Here is a 13,377-nt window from a genome sequence, read left to right on the forward strand (position 1 = left end):
TGCAATGGAGAAGGCAGGATTTACCATCTTCCCTTTCTGTCATTGCTGTTACTGACTCTTTTGTACAATGCCAGCCAACAAATGAACAATATCAATAACTATTTACTGTGTACTTTAATTAATGCCTCTCCACTGGTGACCCAGCTACCATCATTCTAGTGTGTTTGGTATCGTTTGGTGAGATGGGACTGATTATGTCCTACATTCAAACAGTTTCTTCAGTCAAGGCTAAGGAACATAAGAACTCCTCTTATAGTAGAAATACGGCAAAGAGCTCTTCAGCTGATGTAAATTGTCATAGCTCCATTGACTTCATTAGAGAGATGACACCAACTAAGTATCTGACCCCAGTAATTTAACCAGTCAGATAAAATTGTCTCCAAGAGCTGCCAAAGCTTGCAAAGGGAAGGTGTAAAAGTCCTCCATAAACACATCTAACTGCAATATTATTGCAGCTTTACTGAAGTAAGGTATAAAAGAAGAGTGGGGAGAAAATGAATCTTTGTTTTAACCTCTGCCTCCCCCAAATTGTTAACTATCAAATCTTGTATGAGGATTATGAAAATAAGTAACTAGGACTCTGTGACATACCAGCAGTACACACACCACAATTGTGGTTACTTGGACTCTGATAACTCTTCCTTCTCCTCCTATGGGAACTTTTTTCCCCAGCATGCTTTTCTTTAAATTTGGCAGACACACACAGCTGTGGCCCTAATGCAGCCATTTTGCTATCATCAGCGGCTGTAGCTCCCTTCCTTCCAGCTGGTAAGAATTCTTAATTCTTGTTATATTTCCCCCTCATTTTCTCTTTTCATATTCCTGAGGGGAAAAAGTATCTTATTGTACCTTTGGTTCCCCTGGACAGATACTGTGGGAATCCAGAGAATCCTGGTTCTGTAGGCAGGGAGGTGGAAGGAGTCTCCAGACTGGTATCATTCAGCTACTTCCCTTAACCTTGAGGGAGCCTAGAGGCTCAGGGCCCTTCTGTGAGGCTGCAGACTGAAGGTGTCCTAGATAGATGGCTTCAGTGGAGGCATTACCCCCTAGTGCCACAGAACTCTTGCTGGTAAATTAATGTTTTCCCCTTTCTGCTGTGGAACTCCCACTGAGGGAGGTTGCTGAGGAAAACAGGAGGTGGGACTGTGTCTGTCAGCATGGCTTTTATCAGAGGGGTGAGGAACTTCCACAGGTTCACTGAAGAGAGAGGGCAGAAGGAGCAGATGTCTGTTGCAATGTGTTCCATCTGCCTCATGCCATGGTAGCCCTGTCACTGCAGCTTTGTATAATTAGGGCTCTGTGATGACTGTGCTCTGTGAGAGGCAGAGATGCGTTCCTTGCACCCCCTTTATTCGCTCCCTGCACAATCCTAAAGTCTGCAGAGAAAGGTCCTAGAGCTGAATGCTGATTGGAGCAGTGTTATTTCCTCCACCACTGTATTAACCCCCCACAAAGAGGGTTGTAATGTGCAGCTACCGCAGGAGGATGATTGGCAACATGGCAGGTGAGATGGCGGGGATGCAGGCTATGGCAAAACATCCTGAGAGTCAACAACTGTTTGCTGGGTAGATGGTCTGGGTTTAAATATCTGTAGATAGGTAGACACGCTCTATTAAAGGAGCAAAGCAAAAAAGGTCAAAACCTGTTTGCATTACTCCCAAGAGTAACATCATTGATTCCAAGCTCTGCTACATTTTTCACCTTGATTTTTTTCACTGAATATTTTCTACTACTTTTTCACTGTCTCTTCTAAATGGAAAATTAATCCAATAATGTTTGATTTTTTTTTTTAAGCTGAACTTTCAATCCCACAACGTTCAAATGGATAAGAAATTAAACAAAATGAGTTCACCTAGGGGTTGTCCGCAGGCATTCTACACAAATGAAAGGCCTGGCCCTGCAAATTCTTGCTCACGTGAGTAGCTCTTGCTCTCATAAGTAGCACATCGGACTAACCACATCAGTAAGAATTTGCATGATTTGGCTGTAATGGTTCATTTGAAATATAAGACATTTCTGGCCTGATATTGCAGAATAAGGCTGTTTAATTTTTTTTTACATATACCAATTATAAATATATATTGCTTTCATGAAACTTAATAGAAACCTAACTTCGGAGGTTAATTGTAACTCTGTGGAAGTATTTTTGAGTCCAGGTGTCATATTGCCATGATGGGATGCGGCAAGTAGAGGGTGCTGCAGAATAAAGCAGCTGCTATGGTTTAGCCAAAGGTTAATACATCAGCTCCATTACCCCCTTCAGTTTCTGCTTGGGGGTCTGGACCCGGCCTTAGCTCAACGCCGTCTATTAAAAGATGGAATTAGGGAGCCTGATAACAAACTCCATACTACAGTGCTGTATGTAATTCCAGAGGTTGCAGGGGCCTATTGCACTTGAAATAACACTTGCAGGGGACATCGAGGTTTGGACTACACAATGCGGAAGAGGGAAACCATTAAGAAAAATGTCTTTTTCAAGTGAGACCTACATAATACTAGACTAAAGAATTGATGGTGAACTAATTGTCAGCCTACCCCGTGTGCCTCCTTGAGATGTGTGAGGCTCAATTGCCATCTGCAATTTAGCTTTCCAATACTGCTATGAAACCAAAACCATATAGGAGCCTATTCCTTCGCTTCTCTCTGTTTGAAAATAAAACCACATGAAGGATTGCCAGTGAGGGTGATTTAAATGTCCTATATGCTGCAGAGTTAATGTGTGTAGTTCACAGACATGGGGATGTGGGGCCTCATTTTCCAGAGGTCAGTGCCCGCAGTTGGGGCCAGCTTTTCAACAGAATTGTGCTCCTGTCATAGAAAGGCCAGATTGTCCAAATTGCTTAGCACCCAGCAGCTGCCATTATGGGGCCCGTGGCCAGATTTTTCAAAGGAACCCCTTATAGTGAACTCTTGAAAACTTGGCCAGTGCTAGTGCCTAAATGACAGCTGAGCTCTTGTGAAAAATCTGGCTCATAAGGCTCGAATCATTGTAGAAATCACACAAGAGTCATAAACAATTCAGTTGCTATCACCTGTGCCCCTATGGGCCCTAATGTTGCAGCTCATGACTCTGATTAGGCAAGCAAGGACTGGAACTCTGCATAGGCACAAAGGCACTTATGACTTCGCAAGGTCAGGCTCTAACATTGTATTTACTGGAGCATCTGGGGCCACCACTCTAGAATGTTGTAGTATTATTTTTTTTTTAACAAGTATGAATGTAAAGGAGGTTAGGGGAAAGTTGTAACAGGCACAGCCAGGATCCAACAAACCAACCTGCATTGGCTTGCTAAACCCAGCGTTGTGAGTTCAATCCTTGAGGGGGCCACTTAGGATCTGGGGCAAAATCACTACTTGGTCCTGCTAGTGAAGGCAGGGGGCTGGACTTGATGACCTTTCAAGGTCCCTTCCAGTTCTAGGAGATGGGATATCTCCATTAAACAAACAAACAAACCTTTTTACTAAAAAACAAATATTCAAGAAATGATTCCCCTCCGATGTACACTAGTGTCATTCATTGACCTCAGTGGAGTTCCTCTGGTGTAAGAGAAATCCAGAATAAGCTCCAGTTTGTCCAACAGTAAAACAAATGGTGCAACCATATCGTGTGTCCCCTTTGTGTTTTTATAAAATATCCTGAGTTTGAGTTTTGCAAACAAATTGGTGTAGAATTTGCCCAGTGAAGAGGCTTAGTTAGGTGTGAGATATGGTATTATCCAGTTCAAAGAAATAGTGATATAGTGTAAACATGACAATGGAAAGACCATTTCTCCCTCTTATTATGTAGTTATAAATCTATGTTGATTGCCACTGGAGTAGCTATTGGAGCTGAGGAACTAATTCATAGTGAATAATGCATTTGCTAAATATACCTCCTTAAACTGATCACTAGTTGTCAAGAAGTAGTTTAAGGGTTTCTCAAATATACAGTATTCATGATTCATAATTGTTCTACCAAATATTTTTTGCTCTGTAGATTGTTAGTTGTGAATATTTGCTATTAGATATTCAAAATATTAGTTTTGATTAGATACATAGGCTTAACACCATATTGTTCTCTATTCCCCAACTGGATTAGTGTAATATTTTTTTAGAAACAGGTTATCTTGTTAATATTCACATTCAGTGGTTCAACACTCACTTTCATGAATATTCTCCAATGTTCATTTAAGATTTGCTGTTTCTGTGAACGTCCCTGCTAACAGTTGGCTGAATATTTTTGGAAAGGACAAAAACACCAACAAAGTGAATTACATTTTTTGTTTAAGAAAATATCATAGACAATTTCTCCCACCTCTAACAGCCATACACAAATCAGTAACTATACCAATTTTGGGGACGCATCTTACATCAAATGAATATTAAATTGTATTTAATGAAACTCAGCTGTTCAGACAGTATTTCCAGTTGTCTCCAACTCATCTAAGATGCCGGTTGGAATGTCCAGATTTTGTATCATTTCTTTTTAAGGAGAGAATGAAGTCTGCATTAATCTGCAGTAGCAAATCACCTGATTTCTAACTTATTGTTTAAAAAAGGTGTGGGGACTACAACAACACTTTTATAAGTGCTCTATTCACAATAGCCCCTTTGGTTATGGACATTTCTGTGATATATGTGACCTTGCCTTCCATTATGGACCCTGACCTTCAGCTCAGGGGCCATAACTCTCACTAGTGTCAATTATCTTGTTGTGAAAGGCCCACAACGGTGAGGACTATTGCTTAAATAGTACATCTCTCATCAGTACACTCCCTAGTTTGAATGATCACTGATGAATTCTCATCAGCCTACTCTCTGTGCAGGGCCTTCCAGGCCCCTACTGAAAGCCAAACCTGGATCTTTGCCTGTATGAGACAAAACGTTTTTTCTGTGGATAGATTTACCCTTTAGAATGGGGTTCCTGTTTTTAGTGCCTATATTGACTTTTTTATAAGATGATGTTTCCAAATAATTCAGCAGATCATTTCAAAGAAACCTTTTCCCCCTGGGCTGTAAGCATGAGGAGACGGTGCTATGTTATCACTAAAGATGTTGCAATTGAGCTTGAGCTGCGACTCTACTGGAGTTGATTCTGATTTACACAGGTGTAACTGAGATTGAGCTAGATCCACTAGCAGGGCCAGGGAAGGTCTCCCTCAGGTCAAGTGCTTGCCCTATCACCCTCTTCCTATGTCATTATTCCACTGGGGAAAGCAATTTTAGTTTGTGTCTAAGTCCCATATCTGTAACAGGTCCACTCCTGGTGAAGTCTGTCTAGGACACCTATCGAGGAGCAGAGATTGTAGCCATCTTGCTTCTCTCTCCATACATAAACAACAGGAGGGCCCCATAACCCCAGTGTTATGCAAGCAGAAATGGGGAGGCATGCAGCCCTGAACTCCTCGAACTTGAAGCAAAACCCCATGGTAGAACTTTGGACTTGATCATGCCATCTTGAGTCAGGCAAATTCCCACTGAAGTCAGTGGAAGCTTTTTCTGGGAAAAGATTGAAGGAGTGGGCCCATTACTTGGAAACCTATGCTAGATAAACAGAGACTCTGATTCTCTGCTCTTACCTTAGTTTTGTGTCACCGTAACTCCCTTGAGTTTAAATGGGTGTGAATGAGGTTGCAATGGGGAGAAATCAGTAGGTAGAAATCAGTGAATGTTTCTGAGTTTCTCAATTGTCAAGTGTGTTCTTCAGTTTCAATCTTTGATGGCAGCTGAGCAGATATTCATGTGACTCTCTGGCAGTAGTGACTAGCCCAGGAGCAAAATTTCTTATTTTTTCACTAATGCCTTAATTGAATTGAGGGGATTGGTTATGTTTTGCAAAGGCATAAATACCACATCAATGGTGTTCATTCAAAAAGATTATTACTGAGTGGATCAGATAAATATGGCCTGCAAATGTGCTGATTTACTCCAGCTTGTAAAACAAAACAATTTACGTATACAATTTAAACATTCTTTCTCCTTCCCCCCCCAACCACATCCCTTGTGTGTATAATTGAGATTTCCTTGCCACCCAGAAGATAGCAAGAGTATTTTGGGGGCTTCATATCTCTTTCTAACTGGGTACAGCTGGAGCGGCAGGCTGTTGTCTTCAGACACACGATCTGGGTGTCGGGTTTGCATTAGCTCCTGTCAGATGCTGCACACTGCTAGCAACGCTAGGGAGCAGGCTGACACAACTATTATGGACGCAGTTCAAGCATGCAGCTGTCTGAAGGGACCCAATCTGCTGTGAATGTAATAATTGTTCTGCTTTATTCTTTAATAAACACACTCTACATCTACAAAAACGGGGGAGGGGGAGAGAGGGAGGGAGAGGGAAAATTGCCCTCTTCCACAAAGGACTGCTCAGTTTTCCACCAGCAGCTTAGCAGCTTCTTTACAGCTGAAGGGCCCTGCTGTTTAAATTCCACGTCCTCCATCTTCCTGGCCCTCTTCCTTTTAGTCAAATTAACTTATTGATTAGAGCCTATTCATATGTAATTGATTGTTAATTTGAGTCAGCTTGCAAATCATGATTATCTATATCAATACAAAAATATATATTTAAGTCATGTCACATTTATGACTCACACTGACGAAGGGCCGGCACATTCGGGACTGAGACCGGGGCTCTGTCTTGCGCTCTCACAAATGGGTGAAAATGCAAATTCTTTTGAAATACAATTGCCAGGGGTTGTAGCGGGGGGGTGGGACGGGGACCAAAAACCAAACACACCTTTGGAGAAGAGGAGAGGAATGAGGAAGACGAGGAAGGGGAAATCTGCTTGTCTACCAGATAGAAATGCAAACAAGGGGACAAATTGAAGTCTCTGATAGGCAACACATGTTTTGTATCGGGGGAGTGGTGCTCTGAGCTGTAAGGCTGCTCAGGACCCCCCGCAGTACATGCATATATCTGAGCTATAATCTAAGAGCCTTTCCATGAAGTGCTTTGTATGTGCATTGCATTAGCCAGTTTGCAAACTTCAGTGCTTGTGTGACATGCTCAAAACGAGAGTTCATAGCATGGGTTGCTGCCCATCAGATTAATTTTAATCCCAAAGTAACTTCTGAGTGATGTGACCAAAAGTCCTGGGACACTCTTCAAGGTTTTCACCCATGGCATATAGTTAATGGCTGATTTATTAACCCTCAAATAACTATTGTATTGCTTTACATGGTCAGGATGCTGTATCGATATTATCTAGCCACCCTCTTTGAGGCAGGTCTGGTTAATGTTATCCCCATTTTCCAGAAAGAAGAACTGGGATAGAAAGTTGAAGTGAGTTGCATAAGGACACACATGCAAATTAGTGGCAGAGCAGGGATTAGAGCTCTGTGCTCATTTTCCTAAACCACAGTGGCTTTTACAGATACTTTGCCCTTATCATGGATCATATCTAAAGAAAATGCAGATAGGAGGTATGGTCTAGCAGCTATACAAAGAAGCTTTAAATTCCTTTTATTGTCGATAGCTTTGTTGTTTTTTCCAAATGCATTTCAACAGCAGATACAATCCACATGTTTCTCCTCCTAGGAAATATGACTCTTATATAATAACTAAAAAGTAAAGGTCAAAATCATTTGCAGAACCATATAGCACATTAACCCTTAATCTATATTGGAAGTACCTGCAGTACAGTATATGCTGTGTGTGTGTGTACATGGGCAGATTAGTTTCTAGAAGTCTGTATAGCTGAAATCTCTTGTCAACAGATTCCTTTACAGTTAAAAGTGAAGAGAAATTACCAGGGATGTGATGGGCCAAGCAAAGTTTAAAAACCTGTGTTCTCAATTCAACCCTGTAAAACTTCCATAACCAAATCTGAAAAGCAGCAAAACTTTTGGGTTTTGTTCTAAACTCAAAGCTATGTGTGCTGATGCTGGGGAACATTTGTAAAATTGAGCCATGATCTGCGGGAAAACCATGCACACACTGATGAGATCTGCATAGCTTAGGCCCAGACTCAGGCATTCTGAGGAGACTCTGCTACGATCTGATCCTTCCATTGCAAAACTGGTTCTACATGTGATAAGATTGTGGGATTCCACCCTCAGATTTACCCAATGTTGATATATGGTTCTTACCCTTCATACCCAAACTATGAAGTTGGGCTCTGGCTCTGGATTTCTCCACATTGCAAAGTCCTTAAGGCAGGGACTGTATCTTGTGTCTGTAGAGCACCAGTAACTTCTTGGGTCATCTTGGCACTACCATATTACTACCACTAATGATCATTGACCTTCACAAAATTCAGAAGGTAGGAGGGGTTCAGATCTGGAGTTCTGTCCCATGTCTGTCTATATCATTTAATATGCTACATTCAGGGCCAAACTGTGACCTCCTGCACCATGTGAAAATTAAAAACTTAGCTCTGCTACCTTCAGTTAGGGCCTTGATCCAGTGAAGTGCTTAAGGATGGGCTTAACCTTAAATAGGTGGGTAGACCCATTGAATCCACAGAGGGCAATGGCCCATTGATTTCAGTGGGGCTACTCAAGTGCCTAAAAGCATCTGCCTCAGTGCTTCACTGGACTGAAGCCTTTATTCTCTGAGTTGGTGCAGTTGCGTTATGGGTTACCAATACCCTGGGCTCACCCTGGCACGGCTGCAAAATTTGGGAAGATTACATCAACTATCCCCAAAAATTGAGATGGATACAACAAATATCAGTTGTAGATGTATTAAATGGGGGCGAAATGGGGGAGGTTGACAGCAATGTCCCTTAGTAAACACTGATGCAGGACCTCAGAATTTTGACCCATCATTTGTAGCATTTAGGTAAATAAGCAATGTCTGATGTGTGAGTGAGGAAATTGTATTCCACGAGCTTCCTCAATTTCTCCAGAGAGATTCGCCATATTTTCATGACATCTATAACCAGCAAAAAGGAAAAGGCTGAACTTTTCCTTCCCATTTGCTCGTATCATAATTTTTTTTCCAAAATATAAACAGATAAATAGGCAATGCCAGAAAGTGAAACCTTGTTTTCAAGTTAAGCAAGCTAAAAGAAGTGCAAAAATATTTATGCTGTATTTTAGTCTATTTGATTTCCTTTTTGGTTTTGTTTGTTTTGTGGCATTAGTGGGAGAGGGCCTACTAGTTTTGCTGGAGTGTATTGTTAATCCAGGAAAGGTTTTTGGCAGATGTAAAATTAGAAACAAATTTCATATGTTCTCCAGTGCCATAAAGGACAGGAACAGAATATGTGGCTTTGTCATCGAGGCTCCAGGAAACCACAAAAAAATGGAGTTTAGAAACCAAATTGGGGAAATAAATAAATATAAAAGGAAATTAAAAATATGTAGCAGATGCGTCAAGGCTTGGAATGCAAGAGGCAGTACAAAAAGACCACCAAGTCATGCTAATTGGACTGAACAATGGAATCTTTAGTTTGCTGGGAAACAGTCACATTTTATTTGGAATCATTTTAAAATAAGTGTTTCCAGGATTTAAAGGCACTGTGATGCGCCTCAATTTACCTGTCTATTTTCAAGCATGTGTGAAAAAATAAACTGGAGCTTCCCCAACCCCTACAGGTTCGGAACAATACACAGTGAGTCCATCAAATTAAATACAGACAGTTTTTCATTTCCAAGATTCCATGTTTATAGATGATGGATGTTGAGTTATATGTATTTATAATGAAGTTTTCATTACAAATATTTTTAAACACACAACACAGCTATTATTTTCCAAACAAGAAGTGTCATTCTTTTACTCCTAGCTCTTGGGTTGAATACATATGTGCAAGGCTTTGAGCTAAAGCAGTGATTGAATAACCACTGAATATCCTTGATTTATTGTAAAGTTATGTTTGCTTCACTGTTACTGTTTGGCTTTCAAAAGAGTGAACTACAGAGTAAGCATCCCAAAAGACTGAAATAGTTAAAGTCTTATCTTTAGAAAAATTTAGGTACACTTTGGATACTAATAGGTAGCACGATTTAGTGCTGAGTGCAGACTGACACATTTTTCATTGCAAATAAATATTCATCTGAAGTTGTCAGTGAATTTGCTTCAGTCCCGCTTGCACCTTGTTGTTTTTCCGTGAACACTCAAGTGATCAAGTCTTACTTGCACAAATTTTCACAATGAATTTCCAGTTCCAAATATCCAAATATGTATGGAAACCCAATTTGACAGTAACACACTCCCGAATTCTTGCAAGAAATTCTTGTGTTTATCCCGTCTCTGAACAAAAAACAATGCCATGTGATTTCATCCACACAAGCATAACTAAGCAAAACAGCTCAGATTTTAAATATTCTTCTCAGTCCATAGAGTAAAATGTTTGAAAAAACTACATGTCAAATACACAAATACATCTGAAGAAATCAGTCTGCTTGTGGGTATTGTGTGAACAGGAAAAGAGGCTAAATTAATACTTGAATTAGTTACAAATTATTTTCCCACTTACAGCAAGAATTAATTTTTACTGTAGTATATGCATAAGTTAATGTTTATATAAAAACATTTATAATGTTCTGTCTATTTTAAACCTTGGGCCTGATCCAAGCCTATTTGAAGTGAATGGAAACATCCCCACTGACTTTAGTGTGCTACAAAGCAAACTGTTTAAACCAAAACTCATTACCAGGAAATCTTGAGGCCCTGTATGCAAAATTAGTCATGTATAAACATAAATCAATCTTTCTCATATACAGATATGCAGATAAGACAAGATGCTACAAAAATATCTACTGCTTCACTGTCCTATAGATTAAAATATGGACTACTGGCCAAAAAATTGTAACTGAGCAGGAGAATAATCCAGTGTACATAGAAATGGGTGATGTGCGGTGCGTTGAGGACAGCAATAAATGCATTAAACAGCATGTGCTAATACTACGTGAAATTTCCAAACATTTTTCATTTCACATTTCCCCCATTTTCCATCCCATCTCCTTCACGAGATTGTTCTGAATTATGCAAAATGTCCCAAAACCCTGGATTTGGTTTTGGAAATGTGCAACATGTAACCACTGAAATATTTTGAGGGTTTTTTCCCCCCTCAGAACTGACCCATTGTTACTGAAAATGTTTCCCTTACAGTGTAAAAATGTTTTGAAATGCTCCAGTTTTGAATGTGCACTGAAATGTGATAAAGTTCCATAGCACTCTGAATTTCCCTGTAAACATTTTGCACAGTCCTAACACTACTTCTGTAGCTGGCAAAACAAGGGCATAAGTTTACAAAAGGGAGGTGCTTTAGGGAAAACCCAACTGCCTTGTCTTCCTCTGTGCCACTTACCCCTCCCTCTCCCCACCTCCGTCCAAATAAAAAATGCATTGTGTGCTGGCACTTAGGAGAGTATAAATTAAAACCAGCCCAGACAGTTTTAATTTTATGCAGTTGTGTTGAACCCATCTGGTGGAGAGCTGTGCTTTCACTGGCTGTATGTGCTATGTTAAGTATGTGTAGACTTGTATAATACTAACTCACAGCCCATCAGCCTGAACCTGCAGAGGTTCTTTTTCTCTTGTTCTTCTTGATGCATTGTGCCAGTCACTAACAGAGTCCCTGTGTTTTCCATTGTAGAGCTTGCCAGTGCAGTTTTCCATTTTGTCCAGCAGTGGGTGCAGTGGTGCATACCATGCCTTGTCTTAATAAACTCCTTCCATACTGCTTCCTACCTAGAGTAATGGGAACAGGACCTTTTACAGCAAGTCTAACAACAAGTCTTTCGTCTTCTTATGGAGCCCTAATAGACTGCCCAGTCTTTGCTATGCACTAGGCAGACAATATGCTGCTTAAGAAGACAATCACATGCAGCAATGTGACCCTCAATTTGAGTGCATTCTCTGGCAAAACTTCCTCGACTGTGTGTCATTTTACTCTAGGAGGATGATCAGGTTCTTAGATTGTAATCTTAAAGGCATTTGGTTTTGATTTTCGTTTAAAGCTGATTAAATATGGTCTGTCTCAGGAAACAATATATGGTACCATGGGAGCAACATTCAATCAAACTAAGTTTCTTTTACTGATGATATAGAATTAGTGCTAAGCTATGGTCCTGTATGAGTAGTGCAGAAGCTGGCTTTAATTTGACTGTCAGTCCAAAACGATAGTAGCCATTAACTTGCAAAAGCTAGATAGGTTGTGACATAATAAGACAAAGAAATATCGCTGACATTTTGCCTTTACTTTGTCTCCATGTGTCTAGGTATTTCAACGAATGTGGTAAAGCAGCTGGTCTACGTACAAATTGTACGGCTTTGCCTATATTGGTATAGTTAAATGGTACAGCCCCGGTAGTGTGGATTCAGTTATACTCCTATAAAGGAGCTTGTCTACACTACAGGGGTTGCAGAGCCCCTGAGTGGAGATGCAGAAGGAATTCTTCTGCTGTCAGCTTAACCATCTCCCCGAACGACATTAGCTATGCTGACAGAAGCACTTTTCTTTTGAGATAGTTGTCTACCACCAGGGTTTTCCTGGCTTACCCCCTACCTGACCTAGCTATGATATTTTCCCCATGCTCTTAGCCAACATCACTACGGCAGCAAAACTTCATAGTGTAGACCAAGTCTCCCTCATGGGAAGGTGAATAAGTTATACCAGTATAAGGGCTTATCTACACTACTGGGGGTGTTACAACCACGTAGCTACTGTGGGCAGCTATGCCACTGTAACTCCATAGTGTTAGAAGCACACTACAATGACAGAAATAGCATGTCCCTATCCTGGCCCTCCCGCTAGGTCAACGGGAGAATGCTTCTGTCCACCTACCCAGGTCTACACCAAAGCTTTAGGTCAGCATAGCTGCAGCGCTCAGCGGTGTGGATTTTTCACATGCCTGAGCACGGTAGCCATGTCAGCCTAAGTTTTAAGTGTAGACCAGGGCTTAGACACTTTTATACTGGTATCACTCTGTCCATACTCGGGATTGTACTCGTATAATTATTTTGGTTAAAAAAAAATCACATCTCTTAATGAAATAGTTATACAGAAACTGGGCAGACCAGGTGTAAGGTTGATCTCACATGCCCTGATTTACTGAGCCACTGGGGTGAGCAGCTAAGGACAGAATCTTAGCCTGAAGTTGCTTTCTCACACGGTAGTTATCTATTTACTGAATTGTAGTTTCTTATGGGTATTGCTGTTAATTTCCTGTGGCTGAGTGGTACCTCTTCAAAAAGTAAATAAGGTCTCGTTGGAAGATCTGAATGTTCACAAGATAGGTAATCCATCATGGTTCATGCGATCATAACGGTGCCATTATGGTCAATAAAGAAAATGAATATTTAGGGGCTTTGCAAAATGCATAAATATATATTCTGTACCCAAGAATTTTATAATGTGGGTTAGTGACATGCAAAGCCATAGGCTACTTAAGTCATTAAATTTAGTGAGTTTTAAAAATGGATGTTCTTCACTCAGTCTACATGCAGAA

At 40.6% G+C, this 13,377-nt stretch overlaps 1 long non-coding RNA gene across 2 annotated transcripts in view; it reads left to right on the top strand.

Annotated features, from left to right (window-relative positions):
• The first annotated feature begins 676 nt into the window (after positions 1 to 676).
• The window catches only part of LOC135975597 (uncharacterized), a 182,507-nt gene continuing 169,806 nt past the window's right edge, over positions 677 to 13,377 (top strand). The window contains exon 1 of one of the 2 annotated variants that reach the window (XR_010592529.1): positions 677 to 768. This is a non-coding gene — a long non-coding RNA (uncharacterized LOC135975597). The remainder of the gene's footprint in view (positions 769 to 13,377) is intronic. The other variant, XR_010592530.1, reaches the window with a different exon arrangement.

This window comes from Chrysemys picta, chromosome 14, assembly GCF_011386835.1.
Source record: "Chrysemys picta bellii isolate R12L10 chromosome 14, ASM1138683v2, whole genome shotgun sequence".
Lineage (NCBI taxonomy): Eukaryota > Metazoa > Chordata > Testudines > Emydidae > Chrysemys > Chrysemys picta.